The following is an 8351-nucleotide window of genomic DNA, read 5'->3' on the forward strand; positions in this document are numbered from 1 at the left end:
TAAGTTTTGACCATACTTTCTAGAACCAGGCATATTGTAATTATATTAATACTCTAATATAGTAGGAATTGGGGTGGTGGGTGTCTTTTGGCATAGAATGGATAGCATCTTGAAGTCCTAGATGGAAATTAATACGGTATGCTTTGTGTTCAATATTTAGAAGACAGATACAATAGCATTTTCCATATTAAAAAGAAGCAGATAATTAGAAATGTTTGCTTGGACAGTAGTGCTTTCTCTCTTATTTTGTCCTGGCCCAGCTACAGCTGTGTCCATCATCACATGCTCCATCTGTCACCATCTATCACAGGAGTTATATGGGTAGCATGCTTCATGCAGCTCCCTCTTGCATTCTGAAATAGGTGTGTAACCTCTCTAGGGTTCTGGGAGTGAATGTTACAGGAGCTCTGTGGTGCCTCCACAGTAAGTTTCTATATTCTGATTTTTCATTTTTAACAGGCCATGATTATACTCATTTCTCTGCTGCAGAATTCCCTATCTAGCTAGACTATTTGTAGATAAATTCCCAGGAACCAATGCCAGGATGGATTCCTCTCTAAATATGGAGGCCATGGCTGCTTCCTTACATCCAGGGCAGTGAAATGATTTGGCGCTGGTCATCAGAGATGATAAGGATGGAAGAAGGGCTGGCAACTGCAAAAGAAGGAAAAAACTCCCCTTTCTTGTTCACTCCAAGGGAATCAATGGAAGAAGAAAAAATAACGTTTAATTATGAAGTTAAATTTTCCCATGTGAGTTGGTGCTTTGGTTCAAAAGTTCTCCCTTTTGCTTTGGTGTCTACTTTCCTGGGGGAAAATTCAGAATTCACAAAACAGTAAAAGACCTGGGACTCTCTTGGTAGATTAATGTGCAAGTTTAATGTATAAGATTTCAGTGCTCTGCCTCAAATAGTTTCCAGTTAGATACACACATATAACAGATGAAGAATCAACAACTAGGCAACTGGAATTATTCGAATTTTTAAAAGGTTGAGGTTGGATATGATCTTTCAAGATGTTTGTAATTATTGAATAGTTTCAATCAATGGCAGAAATATTTATGACAAACTTGCTGTTATCTTTGTCTAAATATACCTTTTTAAAAATTTATTTTACTTTCCAAAGGAAACAGGTAAGTAGGGATTGCCAATACATAACATTTTTTAAACATGATCCCTCCAGAGAAATCTGATTCTTCGGTGCTAAAGGGAATCGAGGGAATTTGATGTGGATGATTGTCCTATTTCTCCAATTCTACACTGTAAGTTTCTTGTGCATAAAATGCTTGTCAAATGCATCTCTGTGTTCTCCTGGTGCCTTGCACTCTGTAGGTCTTTACCAATTAGAATAGAATTATGGATGTTTCCTACCTCATTGATGTCCAAACAAATGCTGAGGTGATACAAGTGATCTATGATGTAACTAAATAAGTGGCACCATATGAGAATTAAAAGAAGAAGAAATAGTCTCATTTTTAAACCATTTTTTTTATAACACAGAGCGAGAATTGACAGTGTTCATTATTTCTGTCCTGTGTCAAAGATATTTTTTGAAATTTTATTTCATTTATTTTTTTATACAGCAGGTTCTTATTAGTTATCCATTTTATACGTATTAGTGTATATATGTCAATCCCAATCTCCCAATTCATCACACCAAAGCTATTCTTAAATATCCTTTGAGTAACACTCATGAAATAGATGACCTCACATAGTGTCAGTTTCCAGTTTACTTGAGCATTTATACCACAGATCCAGCCCTATAGAGTGATTGACACAGCATGCTCTTTTCCTGCTCAGAATTCATGGAGGAGGGAGTGTGGTCAAGGTGATGGAGTAGAAAGGTTCTGAGCCTACCTTCTCCCGTGGGCAAATCAAAATTGCAACTAATTGCAAAGCAGCTATCTACGAGAATGACCTGAAGATAAGCAGAAAAGATTTTCCACACTTAAAGATATAAAGAAAGAACAACAATGAGATGAGTAGGAGGGGCAGAGATGCAATAAAGACCCATACCCCTGGGTGGGTAACCCACAAACAGGAGGAAGTCACAATTTCAGAGGTTCTCCCAAAGGAGTGAGTGTCTAATCCCCACATCGGGCTTCCTAGGCTGGAGATTCTGAACCAAGAGCATCTGGCTTTGAAGGGCAGTGGGGCTTGCATATGGGAGAGCTGGGGGGTTGTAGGAAACAAAGACTTTGGTCTTGAAAGGCTCACACAGAACCTCACATGCTTCAAGACCCAGCATAGAGGCAGTACTTTGAAAGAAAATTGGGTCAGACCCACTTGCTGACATTGGAGAGCCTCCTGGAGAGTCAGGAGGCAACTAGGACACCCCTGCACCCTGCCCAGGAACATAAATGCTAGTGTCAGCCAAATTTGGGAGCTCATTCTACCAGAAGGACACTGGTGCCAGCAAGCACCAATTTGGAATCCTCCCTTTGGTCTATTAGTGGTGAGGGTTTACCTGCCAATCATCCAGTTAGTACCAGTCCTGGGACACACCAGGCAGAGTAGCCAGCCACATGGAGACTCAGTGACACCCACAGTGTGCTGGCACCAGCCCTTGGACTACCTGAGCCCTGCAAGCAACCACCCTGGGAGCTGGTTCCAACCACCAACAGGGTGGTACCAGCCCTGGGATGCTCCAGGTAGCACAGCCAGACATACAAGAATGCATCCCAGCCCACCAGTTGCCAGTAGCATCTTCACAAGGGAGAAGCTAGCAGCCAATCAGGCCAGGGACCAGCCCCACCTACCAGAGTGCCCATAGTAGTCAGCCTGGCCACTACAGAAGGTCCCATGAAGCCCATATAAGAGGCACCCCTAAAGCATATAGCTCTGGTGAGCAGAGGGGAGTGTGCTGCTGGGACACATAGGACATGTCCTACATAAGGCCACTTCTCTAAAGTCAAGAAACATAACCACCCTACCTAATACAAATAAAATAAAACAAAACAGATAATTAGGTAAAATGAGGTGATAGAGGAATATGTTTCAAATGAAGAAACAAGGTAAAAAGAAGAACTAAGTGAAGTGGAGACAAGCAATCTACCAAATAAAGAATTCAGGGTAATGATCATAAAGGTGCTCAATGAACTTGGAACAAGAATGGATGAACACAGTGAGAAGTTTACCAAAGAGAAAACATAAAGGACCAAACAGAGCTAAAGAATAAAATAACTGAAAAAAAAATAGGATGCCACTCTCACCACTTTATTCAACATAGTACTGGAAGTCCTAGCCACAGCAATCAGGCAAGAAAAATAAATAAAAGGAATTCAAATTGGAAAGGAAGGAGTAAAACTGTCACTGTTTGCAGATAAACACTATGTACAAAAAAATCCTAAAGATGCCACCAAAACCTATTAGAAGTAATAAGTGAATTCAGTAAAGTTGCAGGACACAAAATTAATATACAGAAATCTGTTGCTTTTCTATACATGAACAATGGACTATCAGAAAGAGAAACTGAGAAAAAATCCTATTTACTATTGCATAAAAATAAAACACTGAGGAATAAATTTAACCAAGGAGGTGAACAATCTGTACTCTGAAAACTATAAGACATTGATGAAAGAAATTGAAGACAACACAAAGATATGGAATGATATACCATGCCCACTATGTTGACATATTTTTAAAGCAAGTTAATTGGCAATTCTTTTCTGTGTAATAATTTATCTACTTCAACTCATTTTTAATTCCCCTAACCTAGTTGGTGTCCCAGAAAATCCCTGGCACAGGGATTCATTCTGTTACAAAAGTTACTTTGCAAGTCTTTTCCTGGTTCTTAGATTGTTTTGAAACATGCTAGAAAGCTTGATGATGTAAGAGAGAAAAAATGGTGGAGGAAGATTCCAGAGGAAGGTCAAGGTGATGAGACGAAGAATGCATGCACATAGAAAACTCTAAACAATAGGAGAAATTTGACCTTTATGAGATGAAAGAGAAGGTGTTGATGGAAATGATGAAGTGTGTGTGTGTGTGTGTGTGTGTCTATGTATGTCTGTGTGTGCCTGTTGTGTGTGTTGGAGGGAGGTGAGAAGAAATTAATGCCAGATGCAGAATTGCACAAATTACAAAAAATCATCTCATCTGGGTGGAAAAATTGCCAAAGAACTCCGTCTCACATCAGACAAATTATCTAAAATGTGGAAACCGTGTGCCTCAGTCCAGACTGGATTGTAGTTTCTGCTCTGGCCCTCAGCCAGTTGTTTTTGTGCAGTTCACATACTGCACATCTGTATGCAGGAGTCCCTTGATACTCTATTTTATTTTTAAAATTAAAAATGTGGATCTGCATCTCAGATAAAGAGATTGATAGATGGTTGGAGGGAAATTTTATATATTTAATATAGCTAGTGAGTCAAATAAGGGAGTGGTACCTTATTAGGGAGATGCAAATGAAATGGTGGCTACTCTTGAGTTTGGAAGAAAAGGGTCTCTTGTGGCAGCATTTGTGTCTGTCTCTGCCATGTTAGACACCTGAGCCATGGGGCAAACAGTGGATGATTAAATGATGAATGTGAAGACATGTGGGGGAAGGACAAATGGAAAACAGTTAAGTGTTGGCTAGAGTGTGGTTCATGCAATGGACTATGAGGGGAAGATAAGTCAGTGAGGACTGTAGAGATTGCAAACACAGAGGGGTCACTGGCTGTCAGATGTGATGAACCCGGAGAGTAGAAGCTGTGGAAACATGGAGGCGAGCAAGCTGGAAGTTCAGAGCTTGTGGTGGGAGCACAACAACACTGGGCCTTGGGACTCCAGGTGTTGGTTACTTGTGAGTGATGACAAATCATGGGCCCCTGGGTGACCACTGTGTTGTGAGTTGGAGGGTCACTGGAGCAGAGAGTGTTGGGGAACCAAGATCACATTAGTTGGATCAATCTAGTTTGCATAGATACCAGTCTTCCAGCACGATTTCCAGAGATGAAGTAGAGGAAGGCTGAAGGGGGTTTGTGGGGGGAGAGGGGAGGCCAGGGAGTATATCCATGTGTCTTTGTGTCATGTATCTCCACAGAGGAGAAAAGTGAACTAGGAAAATCACCCCTCCTCAGTGGCCTTATTGGCTTAGCTGGAGAGGTCAGCTCTTCCTCCTTCTCCCCCTCCTCTCCCCTCCCATCCCCCTTTTCCTCCCCTTCTTCCTCTTCTCCTTCTTCTGTCCACAGCTGCTTTAATCATAATAGCCCCAAACTGGAAACAACCCAAATAGCCAAATAAATAGGTGAATAGGTAAACAAATTGTGGAATATCCTTAAATGAAATCCACAATCATGATAAAGAGGAATCAACTGTTGATATATATATACTTCAATGTGGATAATTCTCAAAATAATTATGCTGAGTGAAAAAAGCCAGACATAAAAGAATATACTGCATGAAGTTACAGAAAATGCAAACTAATCTATAGTGACAGAGGAAAGCAGATCACAGATTGCTGGGGTGGAGGGTCAAGGTAGCCTAGAAGGGAGGAATTACAGGAATTACACAAAAAATCTTTGGGAGGGTGATGGATATATTCATTATCTTGGTTGTGGTAATGGCTTCACAGGCATATACATATGTCAAAACTTATTAAATTATACAATTTAGACATGCGCAGTTTATGATAAATCAATTATACATCAAAAAGTTGTTAAAAATAATACTCCCTGCCTCCATAATATTAATAAACCCTTTTGAAATCTTATTTTCCAGCCTTGGTTTTCTTCTTTCAACAGTAAATATTTCTCTCCATTCTCCTCTTGCTTTCATGATTTCTGATGAGAAGTCTGCTATAATACTTACCCTTGATCCTCTATAAGTGAGATTTGTTTTTCCTTTTGGCTTCTTTCAAGACTTTGTCTTGGTTTTTGTTTTCTGTAGTTTGAATATGATATGCCTCAGTGTAAATTTTTTTCAGTATTTATCCTGCTTGATGTGCTCTGAACTTCCTGGATGTGTGGTTGGATGTCTGTCATTAATTTTGGAAAATTCTTAACCATGATTCCTTCAAATATTTAGCAACAACCTTCCTCAGGGAAAAGACAGCTTCCAGTGAGGTTTAGGAGGAGGAGAGTGTACATTTGACAGGACTGGGGTTCCAGTGTCAGCCCCCCAGAACCTAAAGCCCTCAGACAGGTTTATTCCTGAAGGAATCCCTCTCCCTCTGCCTTCTCAGCAGCATCAAGAGTGTAGCTAACATTTTCTTTTTCAATGCTGCTGCTTCCTTTCCTTTGCCTCAGAATATTCTACCAGATTTCCAGAGCAAAACCTCCTGCTCTCAAGGTTTCTGACTATTTCTAAGCACAATAAAGTTGTTTCAAAGACAACTGTGGCTAAAGTAATGCCTCTGCCCTGAGCCTGGAAATTTTGTACAGCTGACTGTCTTATTGGGAACAAAAACACTGGGAATAGCTGGATGGGTGCCTGAGCAGTGCCAGGCTGGATTGGGCATGGGTAAATGGTTGGGTTCTTTGCTTCTGTTGTGGTATAAAAATAAAATCTGCATTGTATATTTTTAGTAATTTAAAACACAATAAAAGTGATCAGAGTCCTTTAAAAAATCTCCAATGGCGTAACCAGGATAGAAATTTGCATAAGTAGGTTACAGCAACACAGAAACTGCATTTTCTGTCTCAAAAAGGAGGAAATAAAATGCAGATATAACTAAGGAAAATAATATATACAATTCTGTAGTGTTTCATATGTAAAATATGAGTGTATAAATGTAAGGAGAGGTAATAGTTCTCTAGAAAATATTATCACCCTGCGAAAGGGAAGGAATTATGGTTAAACTGCTATTAATTCTCTGATGAAATATTTAGAATGGCAAAATGTCTTTGAGAGATATGCACATTTTGTTTTATTTTTTTCTAAATCTAACTTCTGAATATGTCCACTTCCATTCAGACTAACTCAAAGGATAATACAATGCAGTTTGAAGGGCAGTGAAGAACAAAGTATTGGAGTGACAAAGAAAATGATCCCACAATGTTCTATAGATAGCACAAAAGAGTACCATTCACTGCTGCTTTTTCAACTCATCACAACTTGTACAACCCAACTCTGTTAGCTAATATCTTCAAGAGGAAAAAAAAAAAACCCTTATAAAATGCATTTCTAACAGTATTTTCTAATCATAAAATAGATTCCAGAGAAAATTCAGAAGGTGTTTAAAAAACTGAAAATGCATCATTTATAACAAGAGGAGTATAAATAAACAAAGGCCTCTAGATTCAAGAAACACAATTGCATCTTGTGGATGAAATTGTTTGGGGTGGGGAGAAGATTGTTCCAGAGGATGTTACATTGAGTTCATTCACAGCCTAGCACACAAGGAACATTATCTTTCTAAGAATTTAGGAACTACTGCTCTAAATCTATATATTTTTCCCTTTCATTTCCCTTATCATTTTTTTAATTAAAAAATTTAAATTGAAGTCTAGTTAATTTACAATGTTGTTTCAACTGTACAGCAAAGTGATTCAGTTATATATATACGTGTATGTATATACATATTCATTTTCAGATTGTTTTCCATTATAGGTTATTACATGATATTGAGTATAGTTCCCTGTACTATACACTATGTCCTTGTTGTTTATCTGTTAAATATATGGTAGTGTGCATATATTAATGCCAAACTCCTAATTTATCCCCCCCCCCCAGCTATCTCCTTTGGTAACAATAAGTTTGCTTTCTGTGTCTGTGAGTCTGTTTTCCAGCAGTATAAGAACAACTGACAGTGTGAATACACCCTACATCATGACACAGTACTCACACATATGTGTGTATCCATGAGATGAATGCTCATAATTTCATTTTTTTCTAGTCTTTTCTCTTCTCTTCCATTCTTTCATTTTAAAAATGATGATCTTGACCCCACTTCATTGATTTCACAATCCATGCATATGCAGCCACTGTAGGTGGAATACTGACCTGCTTATGATATGTTCTTAATGCTGATTTTGTTTTCCATGTCCCACCTTTTCCTTCCCCTTTTTGAAGGTCTTTTTCCCCTGCCATGATTCAGAAGCGTTTCTCTACCTTTATCTTTGGAACTCTATTGTCTCTGACCACCAGTGAGGACAGGTCCATGGGCCACGTGTGGATAAAACCCCCTTGCATCTCCGAAGGGCTACCTTCTGGGATGAGGTGGGAGAAAGGAGCCTCTGAAAACTTTTCACTTCATCTGAACACAACTGGGCCCAGAACCCAGGATTCACAGCTCGAGGGGTTGAATCTACTTACATAAGACTCTCCAAAAGTGCCATGTTGCAGCTAATGGTCCTGCCTCACACTTTATGGAGAGAAGAAATGATGGGAAGAAGCTTATTTTCCTGCCATCAAGTCCTCCGATTCCACA

Source organism: Leucopleurus acutus (genome assembly GCF_964270905.1).
Source record: "Leucopleurus acutus genome assembly, chromosome: 9".
NCBI classification, from domain to species: domain Eukaryota; kingdom Metazoa; phylum Chordata; class Mammalia; order Artiodactyla; family Delphinidae; genus Leucopleurus; species Leucopleurus acutus.